Raw genomic sequence first — 20499 nt, 5'->3', positions numbered from 1 at the left:
TTGTCCATCTTTCAATTTGGACAGTACCATTAACTGTTAAAAGGAGTGCTTACCAAAAAGATACTTAATAAATGGCGAACAGTGCAGGTCATGATCAGACTGCACGGATGTGCATGGCTGTGCAGTCTGATCATGGTCTACACTGATCGCAAATTCAGAATCAATCGTGTCCAGCATGATAAGGGTTAACATAAAAGTTTGCATTACCTAGAAGATGAACAAATTCATGTCAGCTGCTATATATGTACATATTTTGAGCACCTACATAGATAAAACCCGAATCTTCAAAATACAGCTACGCCTCCTTTCCTAGCACTGCAACCATTTACCCTGCAGGAATGTCGCGGCTGACTGTCTATAACTAAAGTACATAAGCATTTTGATCGAAATAAAACCAGGTTACTGTTATCGAAGGTAACATAACCTGTATGAATACATTAGGTAATATTTTAATCAGCAAGCTGATAAAAGAAAAAAAATCACATCATATTAAATATAAGTGAACATGGTTATGGTAAAAAGGGTCGTCCTTCGGAAAGACATTTTTAAAAAAAAGAAATGAGTTAGTATTTGTTCCTATTAAAGAAACGAAAATATTTGGGAGTGGGGGTGGGGGGGGGGGGGGGGTTGGCAGGTTATGTGATTTATGTGCCATACTATTGGCGTTATATTTTTGCTGGCGTGTGTCCGGTTTTATTCCGTGACTTAGTAGGTAAAATATATAACCACTTAAATTATTGATACAAAGCAAACACATAATACAAACTGTCACATATTCCATTTTCTTATTTTTTAATTGCGAGGACAAAGCAGCCAGATCGTCTATTTCCACGTGCCTGGTCACAAATGATAAGTCAATATTAAAATTTTTGAAAGCGTTCTCATTTAAAATCTTGCCAAATTCCATACGAATCAATGAACTGACTTAAACATACGACGTAGCTTCACTGTCTGTCCACAGACACATACGGACATGTTAAAAATTAATCAACGCTGCGGGGACGCATATCTCGTTCCTCGTTATTAAATTTCCAAGGAATCGTGTGTGTGTGTGGGAGGGGGGGGGGGGGGGGGGTCAGTGTCATTTGGTCACACTGACATTATTTACCGTTAAAATATCCTTATTGGGCCGTATTACCGTTACGCTTCACCAAGTCAAGTATGAAAGGTGTCGTTAACAGCTCGTGAGCACGAGCATCTCCCTATTAACACACGTGAACACTCCTGTACAAAATGCCCCCCACCCCCCCCCCCCCCCCCCCGGAGTCGACAAACACCAATTTCATGCTAGAATTCGATGTTTTTATTCATGATTATTTTAATATTTAGATTTTATTTCATTTCGAGTGTGTAACGTCAGTTGCATTATTTCTTTACTGTAAAATGGCATTTGCGTTAATATGCTTTCAATTTCACTGAGGCAAAATAACAATTGTGTGTCATTCATATCCGTTATTTGATACACAATAAAAAGCTTATCAGTCAAATACTTTCTATCCCATCTTTCACGTGCCCAGGATGTGGATCTAACCCGGATGACATTGGTGAGGCGTGAGAGCCAGTCCTTGACACTGCGCTTGCCAAACAACCGCAAGTAAATTATGGCTTTTACAATATGAAGTTTTTTATTTCAAAAAGACAAACTATTATTATACCATAACCATTGAACGCTTATCAGACCCTTAAACTGATTACGTCGTAAATATTACACGTATTAAACTCTATTTCGATCTCGGTCTTTTAAAAACACAATGAGATTTTCTGTTCTGTTTCTTAGCTTTGTCTCATATCTAAACAGACAGATGAACAATCATCTCTCCTACGTATTAATTTAATGTGTGACCGTTATTACAAAATACATAATCGCGCTTTCGGCCATTGAGTGTTTAGTTCTTTCGTAGATTACTGTGTACAATATCTAAAGCGCCACACAGTGCGAACTAGCCATATTATAGTCTTCTCAGTCAAAGACCACTTTTCAAGACATACTAGTCTCAAGCATTGCAAGAGGATGTTCTCAAACAAATTAAGATTCAATTCTGCGCTTCTCCACTTAGGGGTTAATGACATACAAAAGTCATATGGCTAAATGACACTTTGCAACAGAGACTTGTATTGTTTATCACTCCAGCATTATATCATTTCAACTCCTCCAATGGGTGCCATATTCGGACTGACGCCCGCTTGTGTTCGTGTACCCATACATACTAGTATAGTTCCCCAAGGAGCTGTAAATTCCCCTGTAGCTATTTTTGAAGGGAGCCTCATACTGTGTCACGCGCTCCTCAAGTCGCACATGCACTCTGCTGCAAAACTGGTGCATATTTCTCAATTCCCCGTACTTATCAGGAATTCTGCAGTATCATTCACTTAATGATAACTTCGCGAGGACATAAACTTAATGCAAAGATAGGTCAGCCGCCACAAAAAAAAATATCTTGACTGATATAGACAAAGCTATTTAAAGGACATATTTCAACACTCCATGCAACACTGCAACGGCATTTATCGCAGGAATGTCTAAGCCGAGTGCCTGTTTATCATTTACTTAACTATCAGTTAATCGGTTAATGTGACCTTACCATAAATTTAAGTGCAAGGTCAAAGCAAACATATCGTCTATAAGTGACAAAGTCTGTAAAATATATCGCAAGTAAACAAAACGTCTTTAATGTATACATATCAACCAGCACACTGAACGTGATACTGTATCGCTGTTACAGAAGAGAATTCTGTACGGCTTGAATCATAATTAAAAATGTTCTGTTTTATTCGTTTATGTCTTTGTCCGTTGCGACCCTTTACATTTTTTATTTCTCCTTGTAAATTTAGAATTATGATATAAAGCTTGTATTCTTTCATATCTCATTAGCATTTGTCTTATCACCAACAATACCAGGCATAAAACTTCTTACTATATAGGTAATCACAGCCTATCATTCCGGCCTATCATAAAATGGCGAAAAGAAAAAAAATCCCGTATTTTCACAGTCATAATGGCATTTTCATGTTTTATGGTAAGGCAGTCTCTGTTTCTATTGCATTGTGGACCTACAGTTGACATTTTTTGGTAGCATTTTCAAGCAGATGTGTGTTTTTTTTTCATTTATAATATTGTAATAAAGTTTTATTTCAAATATGCTCTCTCTCTCTCTCTCTCTCTCTCTCTCTCTCTCTCTCTCTTGTATTTTGAGCTCTAAATGTCATTAATGAACATATTAAAGATAAATAATTCCTTTGCAAACAGCTGGACTGGTTGTGTGACAGGTAATCCTATATTGACCATACAGCAAATTTATTTACAAAGGGCGACTACTTATTATATCTGTCCAAAACTTACAGATGCTTACCAGTTAATCCCCTTTTCATATATGTTCTTTTTTTTTCACACAATTACGTATAAAATTCTGTTTTGGAACTTTAAAACTCTTCCAAATGGACGTTCTTAGGACAAGAATTACAAGAGACTCATAAGCTGGAGGTCTATCAACGGGCTTCATGCCCTCCTCGGCAAATTGCTTCACCGTATTAAATCACAGGAACTGCTTGTGTACAATATGATTTTGTATCAGGTAAGTCACCTTATTTTCATCTTTAAGAATCCAACGTCCATCAACACCCATATGCTATCATATCTAACTAGATATTTCGTGGAACAATATTACATAGTAGCATCCTTGACACAATCAAGTTTAGATTAAACCAATTAAAATGTTCACAATAATATCTTTGTGTGTGTGTGGTGGGGGAGGGGGTCTGGTTTAGCGCGTTTCAACAGTATTTGAGTTATGTAACGGCGGACAGATAACCTAACCAGGGTTCGTCGAATTCTCTGGAAGTAACTGTCAACTTCTTCAAATGTATCAGAGGTGGAGGATAAAATCACTTCTGACTCGATATCTTTTATAAAATCGTCAAGGTGAACACGCGCATCGCCCCAGTGACCTGTGTCACGACCCACACCCCTTCCCCCATCCGTATATCTGCATTATTCTTGTTGAGATAATCCACAGGAGTCTGAAATTCTATCAATAAGACCATAGAAGTCTATCTTTACAAAAAATACCCCCTATATATATAGGGGTATTTTTTGTAAAGATAGACTTCTATATAGGGAGTATTTTTTGTAAAGATAGACTTCTGTGGTCTAAAAAATACCCCCTATATAGATATATAGGGGGTATTTTTTGTAAAGATAGACTTCTATGGTCATATTGACCACAGAAGTCTATCTTTACAAAAAATACCCCCTATATATCTTTACAAAAAATACCCCCTATATAGCCTATATATATATAGGGGGTATTTTTTGTAAAGATAGACTTCTATGGTCTATAGGGAGTATTTTTTGTAAAGATAGACTTCTATGGTCATATTGACCACAGAAGTCTATCTTTACAAAAAATACCCCCTATATATCTTTACAAAAAATACCCCCTATATAGCCTATATATATGTAGGGGGTATTTTTTGAAAAGATAGACTTCTATGGTCTATAGGGAGTATTTTTTGTAAAGATAGACTTCTATGGTCTAAAAAAATACCCCCTATATAAATATATAGGGGGTATTTTTTGTAAAGATAGACTTCTATGGTCATATTGACCACAGAAGTCTATCTTTACAAAAAATACCCCCTATATATCTTTACAAAAATACCCCCTATATAGCCTATATATATAGGGGTGGGGGGGGGGTATTTTTTGTAAAGATAGACTTCTATGGTCTATAGGGGTATTTTTTGTAAAGATAGACTTCTATGGTCTTATTGATAAATTTCAGACTCCTGTGGATAATCGGGCGGACTGTACACAAGAACGTGCGTTATGATTATATTCTGATACAAAGGTCTTATTACTATGTGGGCATTTTAGTAGATATGTAATTATCGGTTAGCACATGCAATAAAATTGACCACTTAGCCGAAACCTACGAAATCATAGAATGTATTTATTTTTCTTGTGAGTAAAATATTTTGACTTGTGACATGTTTTAAGAAAACCGGCTTGCCTGCAACAATATGATCTTTTAATTGAATCCAGTTATTAACAATGCCTTCATTTAGTTTGATAGTTAATTTTCTAGCAGTGGCGGGTCTTTCAGGCGTGGCATTGACACTTTAGCCGGAAAAGCTTTAAAAGCCATGAGCTCTATCTACACATTGACAAGGCATGGATATACCGATTAATATTCACTTAAATTTATTTGATTTATACGTTTCTTCAATATTATGTTATTCATCAAAAATATGGGGCTTTGCAACTGCCGATAAAATTGAAAGAGTCCATAGGAAATTTATAAAACGGATATCAAGTGTGAAAATGTCTACCAGTAATCTAGCGATCTATGGTGAGACAGGTAGAACACCCCTTTATATCCTTAGGACGTCCAGCACGTATTAATGCAATCTCGCCAGGCAAATGTATGTTTTTGACAACACAGAAAATGACGTCACCCGACCTTCAGCTATTTCCGAAGTAAAGAAAATGAAAGTAGAAATGCTAAACTTGAAAACGAAAGCTGTATTGTCAGGGGTCACGCGCATGGGTCAACCCGTCTAAATGCATGCGCGTGGACTTTTTCTTACGAATTGAAATTACCTGGGCTTTAGCATGGCATGCCAGCTTTTCATCTACGAAAAGATATTTGAGTTCATAGGCACCCGATTTTTTGGGCTACGCTCCTGCACCGCAGAGCGCGCGCGCCGACATATATCGTACCATGTCATGCACTGTATTTCAACCTACCTATATAAAAGGTGAAAAGTCCACAAATCTCCCGTTTAAGAAATGGCATATTTTCTCCTGTTACTTAAAAAAACGGGAGATTTGTGGACTTTTCACCTTTTATATAGGTAGGTTGAATTACAGTGCATGACATGGTACGATATATGTCGGCGCGCGCGCGCTCTGTGGTGCAGGAGCGTAGCCCAAAAAATCGGGTGCCTATGTTTGAGTTCGGGATAAACACAAATCCCACAGGGGTTCGTAACGAACGAAGGGTACATTGATAATTTTGGAACTTCATCAAATCGCTCAAAATGTCATTTTTGATGTTGTCTGACAGTGTCAGTATATGCCTCAGATGTAAGATATAACCGTATTTGAGAGCTGCAGACCTAGGCTTTTCAGAAATATTTACTAAATTAATTTCGTGTAAAAAATGTTGTTTCTACGGAAGCGTGAAAGGGCCTCCAGACGCTAATACGTTTTAGTACATTAAGGCCGTGGAAAGGATATAAACTGGAAAATCAGAATAATAGGATACTGGTTTAAACTTCTTAATAAAGACCAGTTGTATTTTACAAAATGTAATACGCTTGTGGGCTGTCAGAATAGGGGTAATAACTGGCTTTATAGGGTCAAAAATACGTTAAACCTTTCAGGATTTGGTGAAATATGGTTATTTCCATCCTCGGTAGATGATAAATATTTCATACCTGTGTTTAAAAGTAGGCTGATAGACACTTATATTTCTGAATGGCGGATTAGTGTTAACATTAGTCTAGCTTGATGTTATTTGACGAGCTGAAAGAAACCTATGAAATGTCTCAATATTTGTTAATAATTGAAAATAAGAAACATCGGCACATTTTATCAAAGCTGAGAACGTCATCTCATTGGCTCAATATTGAGTATGGCCGACATAGAGGCATAGAAAGACAAAATAGAATATGTGAACTTTGTAATAAAATAGTAGCCGAAGACGAGTATCCGCACTTTGTGTTGGAATGTGAAGCATTTAAAGAGTTACGTATTATTCATATACCAAGAAATTATCGAGTTAGACCAAGTATGGCTAAATTAATAGACATGTTGAAAACTAATAGTAAACCATTGCTGCATAAGATGTCTGTATATTTGATTAAAGCTTTCAAGCAAAAACAAAATATATCGAATGCGACATGATTGTGTAAAATGTGTATCAAAATAATTAACTTGTGTATTAATTTTATGCAGGTAATCCTTTTAAATTTGTACTTTTTAAACATTCTCATCAATTTGATTGTCATTATGTGACTATCATATTACTATTGTTGACATTATTAACATGATCATGCTATTATTTATATTTATATTGGTTTATGTCGATGTGCTGTATATGCATAAGACTTAATACAATTCCTGTTCTGTTCTGTTCTGTTCTGTTCTGTTCTGTTAATTTTCTCGCATGATTACCTCAATGTCACATCAGATCTCGGTGATACTTAGAACTGTCTTTTGATCAACAACATCCGTCACAGAGTTTTTTCGTACATTTCTGCTTAATTTTGCAAGAATTATCCAAAGATACCAATTTTATGGCCAAAAATGCAAAATTCTGATAATTCTTTTATGCCAGCTATTGCCTACCGTTAATGTCATTTCTACCAAGGGCTACAGTTTTACCACATATGCTGAACAATGATGTCTTTTATTAAATGGCACTGCCACGTTGACTCTAGCAAGCTAGGCACTATTATTATTATTATTATTATATTATTATTATTATTATTATACCAGATTTATATAGCGCCCTTTTCACTACATGCCAATATAGCCACCCCTTTAGACTATAAAGATTTGGCAGACCTTTACAGGTTAGTCTGTATCCGCTTCGAACACATAGTACCATTTAGATACACAGCTTGTATAAACATGCCAAAACCGTGATTCTAAGAATTCTAATTACTAAGATTGTACTGTAGAGTCATTTACGATTGTCAGTTCGGCATAATTCGCATCGCACAAACTTACGACGAATTTCTTAATAAAACTACAATAGTCATGACCTGATAAAAGCTTATAGTCTCTAACCTAGAATATAAGTACCATAATATATTCCCAGTACACGAATGGCCCTTATTCTACTTTGTAAAAGAAATTGTTTTCACTTAATAATTTAAAAGCAATATATAGACTTTATACAGATCCATTTCATTCATATAGTTCACTCATTCATAATTCAAAGCACCAGCTTCATCTATCATAACAATTCCAGATTTCTTGACAAGACGCACGAGTAAGACGTGACTTCGCTTATTATCAATTGGTACCAAGATGATGAGACGTTACGTTGCTTTTGTCAAGCCATACCAAGGCAAAACGTGACGCCGATACGTTATGTATAAGGTTTCATTTTTAGCTAATCTGATTTTTTTTTAATTATGAGTCATTGTCATCACTTGATCGGCGTCGGCGTCGGCGTTGCCTGGTTAAGTTTTATGTTTAGGTCAGCTCTTCTCCTAAACTATCAAAGCTATTGCTATCAAACTTGCAACACTTGGTCACCATCATAAGCTGACTCTGTACAGCAAGAAATAAAACTCCATCTTGCTTTTTACAGGAATTATGGCCCCTTTTGAACTTGGAAAATATCAGATTTCCTGGTTAAGATTTATGTTTAGGTCAACTTTTCTCCTAAACTATTAAAGCTATTGCTTTGAAACTTGCAACACTTGTTCACCATCAAAAGCTGACTCTGTATAGCAAGAAACATTACTCCAGCCTGCTTTTTGCAAGAATTGTGGCCCTTTTGGACTTAAATATCAGATGTCTTGGTTAAGTTTTGCGTTTAGGTCAACTTTTCTTCTTTATGGTCAAAGCTATTGCTTTAAAACTTGGAGCATTTAGTCACCATTAGAAGCTGATACTGTAACTCTGCATTGCTTTTTGCAAGAATTATTGCCCTTTTGGACTTAGAAAATCATGGGTAGGTCAATATTTCTATTATACAGAGACAAAAAAAAACAACAGATGAGCGTCTGCACCCGCAAGGCGGTGCTCTTGTTTATTCTTATGAGAGTTTGAGGAGTCAAAATTCAGAATGTAACAATTTCCAACACTTATCGAAAGTTTATAAGGATACGCTCACGCGTATACGTATTTTAGGATAGTATTGAGATCAAAACCTCTCTTTAATATATCATGTTTACGGGACTTATAGAAGTTATGTTTTCTCTCAAATAGCATCTGTATTACAAAAATTTCAAAGTAATGAAAAATTAACTCTGACATGTAAAACAAAATTCCGCCATCAAAATACAATGCAACCTCTGTAGAGCAACACCATTTGGGAAATACAAATATTGACTGTTATCGAGAGATTGTTGTTCTGGGGAGGTATATTTGATAGTATATTTCAGATTAGAGAAATTCTGATGATGTTGAAATAGAGAGGTTTTTTAAAGAGAGGGCCGCTCTGGAGAGGCTGTACTTTATGTGAAAATCTGCACGGAGCGGGTAATTAACTGGGAAAGCCCATTGCAACTAATCTTATGGTCAGATGTTACTAATTTAGAGAAGGTACAAATGAAATAGTAAAAATGTATGACGTCGGGGTGTGCGTGCGTGTTGAAATAATATAATGTTTTTAAAAATACTACCCCTTTATCTTTTTTACACACTATGTCCACCAATTTATGATTCGCGAACCTTTTGCTCTCGCTCAAAATTTTATCGAGCCAAAATACGCTCGACCCCCAACCCCTTGGGGTTGTTATGCAGCGTATCAATCTGAATGGCGCACGAGCGCAGGTTCATAACAAAATAGTACAGGTCCGTCTCAAAATTTCACTAAATAATGATTTGTCTCATAATTTTTCGCATACCCTCATACCGTTCAAGTTATGATCACAAGAAGGGCATATATATTTTTTGCGTTTTCTCTATAAAGATAAAGCGATAAGTAATCTCAAAATGACCAACGATTAACATAATCTATTAATGAGAATCATTAAAACGTTCAGTAAACAGCAGGAAGCATGTTATACATTTAATTAACTCGTTTTGCTTGCGACTCGGATGCAGTCCTAATATGAATCCATATTTTTCATATTGGACGGGACAACTCTTTCGATTCCTTATAAAGATTCATTTTGAATTACTTCCCTTGTATGTAGCAGCAGTTTTTAAAATGGCGGTAACTTCGTTTATTTCTGACGAAACATATAAGTATAAGCACTCAATTTCTTTGTTAGAACGTTTGCTATCCGATGATTATGGTTTTGGTTCAAAATGTTATGAAAGGTTTTTTTCCCATTATTTCAGCACTGGGAGTAGACCTAAATGTTAGAAAATTAACGTGTTACGTATTATCAGAGAAGAAAGTATTTGAAAATGTGCGCTATTGTTTGTCAGTTAATATGGGTGATTTTTTTTATGTCTATCTTTTTTATGGTGTGAAATAAAGAGGTAATTTGACAGTGTTGAGTCTCAATTACTGAATTCAATTGGACTCGTACACAGCAGTAATAACCCATATTTGGACTTTGTAATTATAATTCATAGTCAAATGCTCGCAAAATTTCCTCTATCAAAGCATAAAATTCAACCCAGACATATCTAAAGTCATCATTGCAGTAGTCTGATGAATTCAAAGGTTTAATCTAATTCATGGAGTGGCTATTGAGATATGGTCTTGCACGCAAAACTTTAACCAAAGTGTGACGCTCGGGTAAGTAGAATAACTCTCGGTCAAGAAATACAGTTTACACAATAACACTATGAAAAGTAAAAAGTTCTTCAAAATAATGTAATCATATTTTATTTGTAATGCAAACATACAGAGCTACCGCTGGCAATACTCTAGCAACTGACAAAACAGCACATCATTCAGTGGCGGAAAAATTTAACACATCAAGCGGTAAGGGAAATCTTATAATTTGACTTCCACATAATATAGTAAAGAAGAATATACCAAGCACAGCCAGCGCACAGAAAGTACAATATTTTGATAAAAAGCATTCTGTGCAGTTAATCAAACGGAAACTAGATTGGATATTAAAGTTGAGAAGAAACACATTAACTTTGCTGTCGCTTAACTTGGTTTATAAAGCATCGAGAGGGTTCCAAGAAGGTTCCCGTGCCGGGCGCAGACGGTCAAGAGGGGTCCTTTGATGCAAAATTGTGCCGACTGAGAGGGATCCCGTGCATTAAGGAAATCGAAAGTAGGGTAGGGCGTGTTTAAGGAAACACTATGAAAATAACCATATAAAGTGTATTTTAAAATAAGATGGGATCAACGGCTTCACATCTGATGTATTAAATACTTGCTATACTCAAGGAAAGCCGTACTTAAGTTTCATAAACATGGCACGATATTCATCCGAGCCAGTCCCTTCCGTCTACATTCCATCTTCGTTTGGACTTGCGTCAAGTGGTAAAACAAATGTAATGATAAACAAGAGGGCCAAGATGGCCCTAGGTCGCTCACCTAAGAAACACTCCATAACAGTGTAAAACATGTACGACCTAGTGATTTCAAGGAAACAAATATTCTGACCAATTTTCATTAAGATTGGACCAAAAAATTGGTCTCTTGCGATAAAACAAGCATTTTCTTAGATATGACCTAGTTTTTGATCCTAGATGACCCATGTTCAAACTCGACCTAGATTTTATCAAGGCAATCATTCTGACCAAAATTCATGAAGATCAACTGAAAAATACAGCCTCTATCACATACAGAAGTTTTTTCTTTGATTTGACCAAGTGACCTAGTTTTTGACCTCAGATGACCCATATTCAAATTCGACCTAGATTTCATTAAGGCAATCAACCTGACCAAATTTCATAAAAATCAATGGAAAAAAAAAAGTCTCTATCGCATACACAAGATTTTTCTTTAATTTGACCTAGTGACCTAGTTTTTGACCTCAGATAACCCATATTCAAAATCGACCTAGATTTCATCAAGACAATCATTCTGACCAAATTTCATACAGATCAATTGAAAAATACATCCTCTATTGCATACACAATGTTTTTCTTCGATTTGACCTAGTGACCTAGTTTTTGACCCAAGATGACCTATTTTCGAACTTGGTCTAAATTTCATCAAGGTAATCATTCTGACCAAAATTCATGAAGATCAATTGAAAAATACAGCCTCTATGGCATACACAAGGTTTTTAGGTGATATGACCTAGTGACCTAGTTTTTGACCCCAGATGACCCATTTTCGAACTCGGCCTAGATTTCATCAAGGATATCATTCTGACCAAAATTCATGAAGATCAATTGAAAAATACCGCCTCTATCACATACACAAGGTTTTTCTTTGATTTGACCTAGTGACCTAGTTTTTGACCTGAGATGACCCATTTTCGAATTAGGCCTAGATTTCATCAAGGCAATCATTCTGACCAAAATTCATGAAGATCAATTGAAAAATACAGCCTCTATCGCATACACAAGGTTTTTCTTTGATTTGACCTAGTGACCTAGTTTTTGACCCAAGATGACCTATTTTCGAACTTGGTCTAAATTTTATCAAGGTAATCATTCTGACCAAAATTCATGAAGATCAATTGAAAAATACAGCCTCTATGGCATACACAAGGTTTTTAGGTGATATGACCTAGTGACCTAGTTTTTGATCCAAGATGACCCATTTTCGACTCGGCTTAGATTTCATCAAGGTTATCATTCTGACCAATATTCATGAAGATTAATTAAAAAAATACCGCCTCTATCGCATACACAAGGTTTTTCTTTGATTTGACCTAGTGACCTAGTTTTTGACCCGAGATGACCCATTTTCGAACTCGGCCTAGATTTCATCAAAGTTATCATTCTGACCAATATTCATGAAGATTAAATGAAAAATACAGCCTCTATCGCATACACAAGGTTTTTCTTTGATTTGACCTAGTGACCTAGTTTTTGACCCGAGATGACCCATTTTCGAACTCGGCCTAGATTTCATCAAGGTTATCATTCTGACCAATATTCATGAAGATTAATTGAAAAATACAGCCTCTATCGCATACACAAGCTAAATGTTGACAGACGACAGACGACAGACGACGGACGACGGACGCCGGACATCGAGCGATCAGAAAAACTCACCTGAGCATTGCTCAGGTGAGCTAAAAAGCTATTATATATAGAGACGTCTTCCCCTTGTTCATATGTTTTTATGCACAAACTTGTGTTCAGGACGAAGAGTTCCCTGACGTTGGAGTTCATTGTTTACCACAAAGATCCTGTGCGCGAGCAGAGAGGGATTCGTTTTTTTTATTTTCCACAGAGAGGGATCCGATATGCATACACACCGTGTTTTAACGTGTATCTATTCTTCAAAATAGTACTTAATGAAACGTTGTACAAATATTGACTTTTCAATAACAAAAAGCTTGGCAAAAATTGAGGAATGCAGATAGTCTTTAAACAAAGTTAATCAAAAGTGAAGTTAACCTTTAGCCTGCTGGTGGCAAGTGCTTTTGCCTTTGCGACTAGTGCAGACCAAGATCAGCCTGCACGTGGTCTGCACAGTTCGCTGTTCAGTCAGTAAATTTTCAGTGAACACCCCTTTGAATTATAAGTAGTACTGCCCAGATTGAACGATTGACCAGTGCATTTTAGAAATTTAAAAGGGTAAAGGTTTTTAAATATCTTTGACAGCTTATTTATTCGATAAATTAACCGTCAACACATTTTAAATTAACAAATTTAATATCGAGAGCAAATTGTATCGATTCCCTTTAAAGAAAATTAATCTACAGAAGGAAAAAAAACAACATCAGATTCTCCACAAAGTTCTGCTAGAAGAGTCTTTGGAAGAATAGACTGCAATTAAGCCAAAAAATGGGGGTGCGGATTTAATTGAGTCTGTTCATGAGAGGTAAAAGAAAGTTCGACACCCCTCACGTCCCCATTACACTGGCGAAAGCGGAATTCTAAAAGGAATATTAAACGGACTCCATGATCTCAAAGAACCAGAAAATATGTCAAAACTGAATCCATGTACGGGGAGACTTTTTACAGCCGTCACACGGCATTTAAAGATTGGTGATGTGATAGTTTATAAATCTGTCTGTGATTACCCATGTTTGCATTCTATGCTTCCGAGGGGTCTTCTTACATATTTCATAAACTATCACAACAGCAAAGAGGGTACCCGTGCCGAGTCAAAAGAGATCCTTTGAGGCAAAATTGCACCGACTGACTAAGAAGGATCCCGTGCGTTTAACTTAACGAAATCGAAAGTAGAGCGTTTTTAAGGAAATATGGTGAAAATAACTAGTGTATTCACAAACAAGACGGGATCAACGACTTCTCATCTAAGGTACTAGGTAAGGTACTGGATTCAGAATGAAAATTTCAATTTTCAGAGCTCCCTGACGCTGGAGTTCATTGTTTACCACAAAGAAGGTCCTGTGCGCAAACAGAGAGGGATCCGTTTTCTCATTTACCACAGAGAGGGATCCGATATGCATACACACCGTGTAAAAAGTGCTTTACAGAATGCTTTGCAAAGATACTGAAACTTGAAAGCGATATTACAAAATAAGAAAATAAGACTACTGTTATTGTGAGTCAAATAAATAAAAATATTAAAAATAAACAAATATAAACATTTAGCGTCTTTTCAATATAAACGACGGTGTCTACTTGTAGCAGTCCCATCTTTATAGTATTGCCCCACTGGAATATCACTCCGTAGATACCTGACATGATTCCCCAATGATTCATATTGTGACCTGTCCAAGCACTATCCTCATAATGCTTTCCGCTAAGTTAGCCAGTGAATCGGGACTTCAAGAGGGTTCAAGAGCGTAGGACAGTAGACGCAAAGCACCAATTGCCGTACGTCATGGCTGCAATTCTTGCAGAATTAATTATCATACGTATTTTGATTTAAGGATTCTAATGGCCTGTACACTTTTATCTTGTACATAATATGCACAGCAGATTGATCATGTGGATCTTTGTATGTGTAGACAATACCGTCGAGGCAACATCCAACATGGTTCAACACCTTACTTATAGTTACAGCTTCTATTGCCTCAAATGGCACTTTTTTCTGGGAGTTGTCGGCGTAGAAATTATGAAGCAGTCCGTGACGTCTGTATATCTCACTACCAACGAACACCATAGAATAATATTAACAATGTCATCAACAAGTTGTAAGAGACCGATTTTAGGGCTTTATTTAGAACCTTATCATGTGTCAACACTTTCAACATTATACTTTTATCATAAACTAGTGCGTTGCCAGTTAATCGTAGGCTTTTTTTTGTTCCCGTATGCCCGGTCTATGTTTTATTGTACGTTTTCCAGATAAATGGCGTTACAACATTATTTCAGATTTATTAAACATGCAGGGCTACCTTAAGAGTCTGAATAAATGTCTCCCTGTGGGGGGAGTCTTGAAAAATTATTTATTATACAAATCTTGCACGGATACAATTTTACACAGAAAAAGTGCCATTCATACCAGAATAAATAATATTCAGCCTTGTTGTCCAGGATGAAGTTTTTCAATCGTTTCTTTTTACAAAACAAAAAAAAGCTGTCATGCTATCAAACAAATTTAAGCATTTATCGCTTTACCGCTTTACAAGGTCCATTAAAATATGGCCAATAGTCCGACGTTTCATTTTTCATTTTCTTTGTTTCTTTCCTATATGACTGATACCTTTCTCTTCCCTGTTTTCCAGCTTTATTGATCAAAGCATCCTCTAAATGTGCAAAACTTACTTCTTTATTCTTATTGACACTCAAACCAAAAGTACCTCCGGATAAGCCTTTCTTTTTCGAATATTTGATGTTGGTCAACAATGGTCCTGTAGCACCGGCACTGTATGAACGAATGTTTCCTTTGCTGTCTGCAACTATATCAATATTAGCTTTAGCTGAACCTACATTCAATGAACCCGAAATTCCTCCATAAAACCCATCGCTATCTACACCAGCTCTTAAAGTCCCTGATGCAATTCCAGGGATACCGATTGTAGTATCACCCTCGAGAGAAAAACTGCCATATTCGTTTTTACCAATTCTCATATTGACTTTACATATTCCAACATTGAACTTGATTCCAATACTAGAATCGTCTTTCAATCGCAGTGGCCCTATATAATAACCTTGGTCTGATTTTCCGAATTGCCCACGTGTTGCAACACATGCTATTCTCAGACCAACATCAACAACTTTTGATACTGCATTTCCCATTTCTTATGTCTAGTATTATTCTGATGCAATCTCGGTGGTTCCAGAAAGTTATTCTGAAAAACAACAGATTTACTGATGTCTCCGAATCATTCACGGATTGTAAAAAGTATGCCATAAGTACATTTACGTTTACGAATTACAAATCTTTGACGAAACACGTAATTTCTATAAAATTACGTATTGCTCAGTTTTAGCTCACCTGAGGACATGGAGTTATATTCATTCGTCGTATAACATCGTTTCGTCCGTCCAAAGCCAGAGGTCACATTTTGTGTATCATGACCTATATGTAATCCGGTCGTGATGTTTGTCACGCATGGAATCTGGAATACTTTGAACCTGCTAAGACTACAAAGACTGAACAGTATTATATCAGTAGGTGCAGGTACTGCAGGTACCCATAAAAGTGGTAAACTTTTCTAGCTTCATTATTAGGTAAACGTAAGATGTATATAAGATCTGAAATCAAACGGTTTTATGCTCCCTTCAGCAGGGAGCACGTAGTTGCAACCTTGCAAGTCCATTCGCCCGTCCGTCCGTCTGTCCGAGCCCACATTAGCATGCTTAGGTGGCTATAGGAACTATAGGTAACTGTTTTACGTGGCTAAAAGAACAATAGGGGGAACAAAAGAGTTGCTAAATAAATACCCATATAAAGGAACGTCCGTATGTCATACATCTTGTTTGGAGGATAACTCAAAAAGTATTGAAGGTACCAAGTTGTAACTTTACACAATGATGGAGCTCATTGAGAAGGAAGAAGAAGTGCAGTGATAAGGCTTAACTATAGTAAAGGAACCAGCGTGGGAGCCATCTGGTCTAGTCGCGTAATGACGGAAAGGTTTTTGAACAATGACTTTTTCACTTCACTTGGCATGGCCACAGAGGTCTAACTTAAAAAGCTGTTTTCTGCTTAAATTTCATTGTGGATGTATTTTTGACATTTTGGTAGAAAAAAAGGGTGAGGAGGTCGTATTTGGTGAAGTGAAACTCAATTGTAATGTGAGTAGTACTTCCATGTCATAGCAGTGTGATTTTGATGTGATTTTACAGTAAGCAAATGTGACAAGAGAATTCACTCTTAGAAGATATATGACCCCTACTTTTCTATTCAGTTTATATCAGTTTTATCATAACTCTTTAAAATGAGGTTAGAATTTGTTCTCTGAAATAGGTCTGGCTATGTTTGGTAGCTCTTTAAAATTATCAGTTTTATATAGAATATATAGGGAATACTATTTAGTGTAGTCTGACCACAAGGAACCATAATTTTAGATAGTCCCTTTTTTGAACTAGGGGGTGCTTTTGTCACAAGAACATATGTCTTCCCCCTATATATGAATATCTTTAGCTCTGGCGGCCATTTTGTACAGTGAAGCGGAACGTGTCGGCGATATGCACAACTAGGCTGATACTGACCACTCTGTGAAGTTTCGTCGAAATCCGGCCAGCAGTTTGACCTGAGAAAGCCGGACAAGCTAAATGCAGACGGTCGGACGGACAGACAGACGGCGAAGGCAAATAAGAAATATAAGACTTCCGCGTCTGTTTAGAACAACACACATTTATGTGACCCAGAACAATCATTAACAATTATATTGTTGAGGGCATTTGCTAATAATAGTGGAAAGATCTCAAGAAGAAGAAGTTTAAAAGAGTAAAATGTCTACAATGCTATTGTTATAAACAAAACAGACTGCTTTAATTAGACAGTGGAAATGCAAATGCTCAGCAAACAAACCAAAACTGGGACAGGACTGAACAATTGCAAGGCTGATGCATTTCATGGACGACTTGGTCTTGAAAAGGCGGAGGCAGTACTGTAAATGTGAAGTTAGGTAGTTTAGATTTCTGTTGTGAGGTAGTGCTGGTCTGACACAGCCATATATGTAATTTCATACCATATGTGTCTTGAAAAATAAAGCATAAACTCACAACAACAAAAACGAATACGGATGTTGTAAAGTTTAACATGACTTGGCAATGTATTCCTTAGACGAACTGAGTTTGGAAAACGTTAGTTGTCTTGTGTACGTGAATGTGGAATTAGGTAGTACACACTGTAATCCGCCTATATCAAAGGTGTATATACTCCATACCAGGGGTTTTCACGATTTGTGGTCTTATCGTGATAGAACCTGGTGTACTGTACACCATTCATAAGATATCCGAAGAAGGGTATAGTAGAATATTTTTTATTTGTCTCAAATATATATACTCGTGAATGTCAAAGTTATGGTCAAAAATATATTTTCTCCTGCTAGGTCACACGCCTAAACTCAGTGGTAGTTTACTAGATCTATTTATTAAGGTAAACACATGTCCATCCTACACATATCCCCATATAAAATATAATGTCATTCTCATGAAGATATACGTCTATTGACTGACGACAGACAGACTGAATGATGGTTAGTCTGGAATACACTAGAATGGATGTGTTTTAAAACACATGTAAGCATCATAACTAAAAGACTGATATCAGGCATATATACATACATATATACATACATGCACACATACATAAGACATCAATATTTTTGACACTACCAAAAATACTTGTAATCGACGCATTAATTAATTACAGATAAAGCATCATTTATATTACTATTAAGTACATTACAATATATTTTTAAAACGTAATAAAATACATATAGTTCTCATTTAGTCTATTGGTCAACTTATAAGGCAGAACCTTAACATATCACATATTCTTACACGATACGATTCATTTTCCTATTAAACAAAGAAGGCTGAAAACAGTGAATTATTATTCAACAATTCACTGTTCTGACGTCACAATTATTACATCATAGCATCAAACGGCGCTGGAAAAGAATCCGATTGAAAGCGGGCAAATATTTAATGAATGCCGTCAAGGATGTACTTTAAAGTCCTTGGTAACGTGTTAGAATCGAAATAATATATCTCATTTAGTGATTTGCTCTTGAGTAAAATCATTGTTTGTCGTTCAGATGCGTATCATTATATCACAAGGGCTGCGATATAATTCCTTCGCATCTGAACTCCAAACAATAATTTATTCAGCGACAAATCACTAAATGAGATATATTATTTCTTAATTTAATCATATCCCATATTTAACATGTAGATAAACAACACATAACATAACTTATATGCGACACAAGAACCCTTCAAATTTTTACAACTGACATGCATGTACTGATCACACACACACACACACACACACACACACACACACATTGTTCTCTGAGCGGTTACTGTATTAACAACTGTGCTGTAAAGTTAAGATCAGAATATTCATGTAAAGTATTAAAAGAATGAAGCGGCAGTTCGTAGATCAGCCATTAGGCCTACAACAAGACTGAGCTGTCCGTAAGACAGCCAATGCTCGACTATTCGAATTGTTTAGGCCTACCTTAAATATTACATTATCTATAGAGTTTCAATCCAGTATCTGCATGCATCAATTTTGGAGATAGTAACTTCCATGCAAAAGTTTAACCAGACTGAGTTCAAAAGGTGACATAATTTTGCAAAATACATGTCAGAGTTATGGAACTTGATGCTATGACCAAGTTTTATAAACCCGAAGAAACGTGTGAAGTTTCAATAGCACATTCCCAAATAACAGGTATCACTACGTCACTCTCAATGCGCTCATCCCTATTGTTAGTAACAAACATTCATGGCACAGCACATAGAATTAATGACTGCTACAATCTAATCTCATAGAAAATGATTTACCTGGCTAGTGATGAATTTGTTTATCAAATGCAACGTTACTTAGATAGTTTAAATATTTGATGAGTTTTGTTAGTACATCATTCTATTTTAAATACACAGGAATGTAATTAATATCCCTGTGTACGCATGAGACTTTTTGCCAATAGTTTAGTATGAAAAGAAAATAGTCATGACAGGTCTTAACAATTAATGAAAAGAGGCAGTTAAATATTAATATCTGCATAATTTAGTTATATGTACACTATAGTATCTTTTGACTTTGAACAAATAGAGACAACAGTTATAAATTTAAAAAAAAATAAAAGGGTTTCATATATTTCAAGCTTCTTTATGTAACGAATGAATGTTCAAACTATTATTTTCCATGATCATCATGATGATGCCATTAGATGATATTTGTAATGATATGGAGAGATTGTATTTTTTAACAATTGCTGTTTTACATCGCCAGGAAAGAATGATTCTGATGAATTAATGTTGAATTTATAAACTTATACACATATTATTAACACAGTTATAAAACCATTTAACACTATTCATGTTATGTTATCAAGAGTCAGTTAACTGGACCAATGTAATCTAAAATACAACATCCCCATAAAATCTGGATTGAGAATAAATGACTTCGGATGTATTCTCTCTGGACAATTTGTTACTGAGATCGAACTCGCAACATTTTGATTGGCCTAACTGAGTTTGCTCACATGCTTATAATGTTTTATGTTTAAACTAAACATTGAACTTCCTTGCAAAGAGAATTCTGTTTTCCCCACACTTGTTCTCAAAAAGAAGAATAAATTGTTTTATACTGACACATAACTTTGTGTGACTTA

This window comes from Mercenaria mercenaria, chromosome 18 (assembly GCF_021730395.1).
Source record: "Mercenaria mercenaria strain notata chromosome 18, MADL_Memer_1, whole genome shotgun sequence".
In the NCBI taxonomy this organism is placed as follows: Eukaryota; Metazoa; Mollusca; class Bivalvia; order Venerida; family Veneridae; genus Mercenaria; species Mercenaria mercenaria.
Note: the sequence above shows the minus strand (reverse complement) of the source record.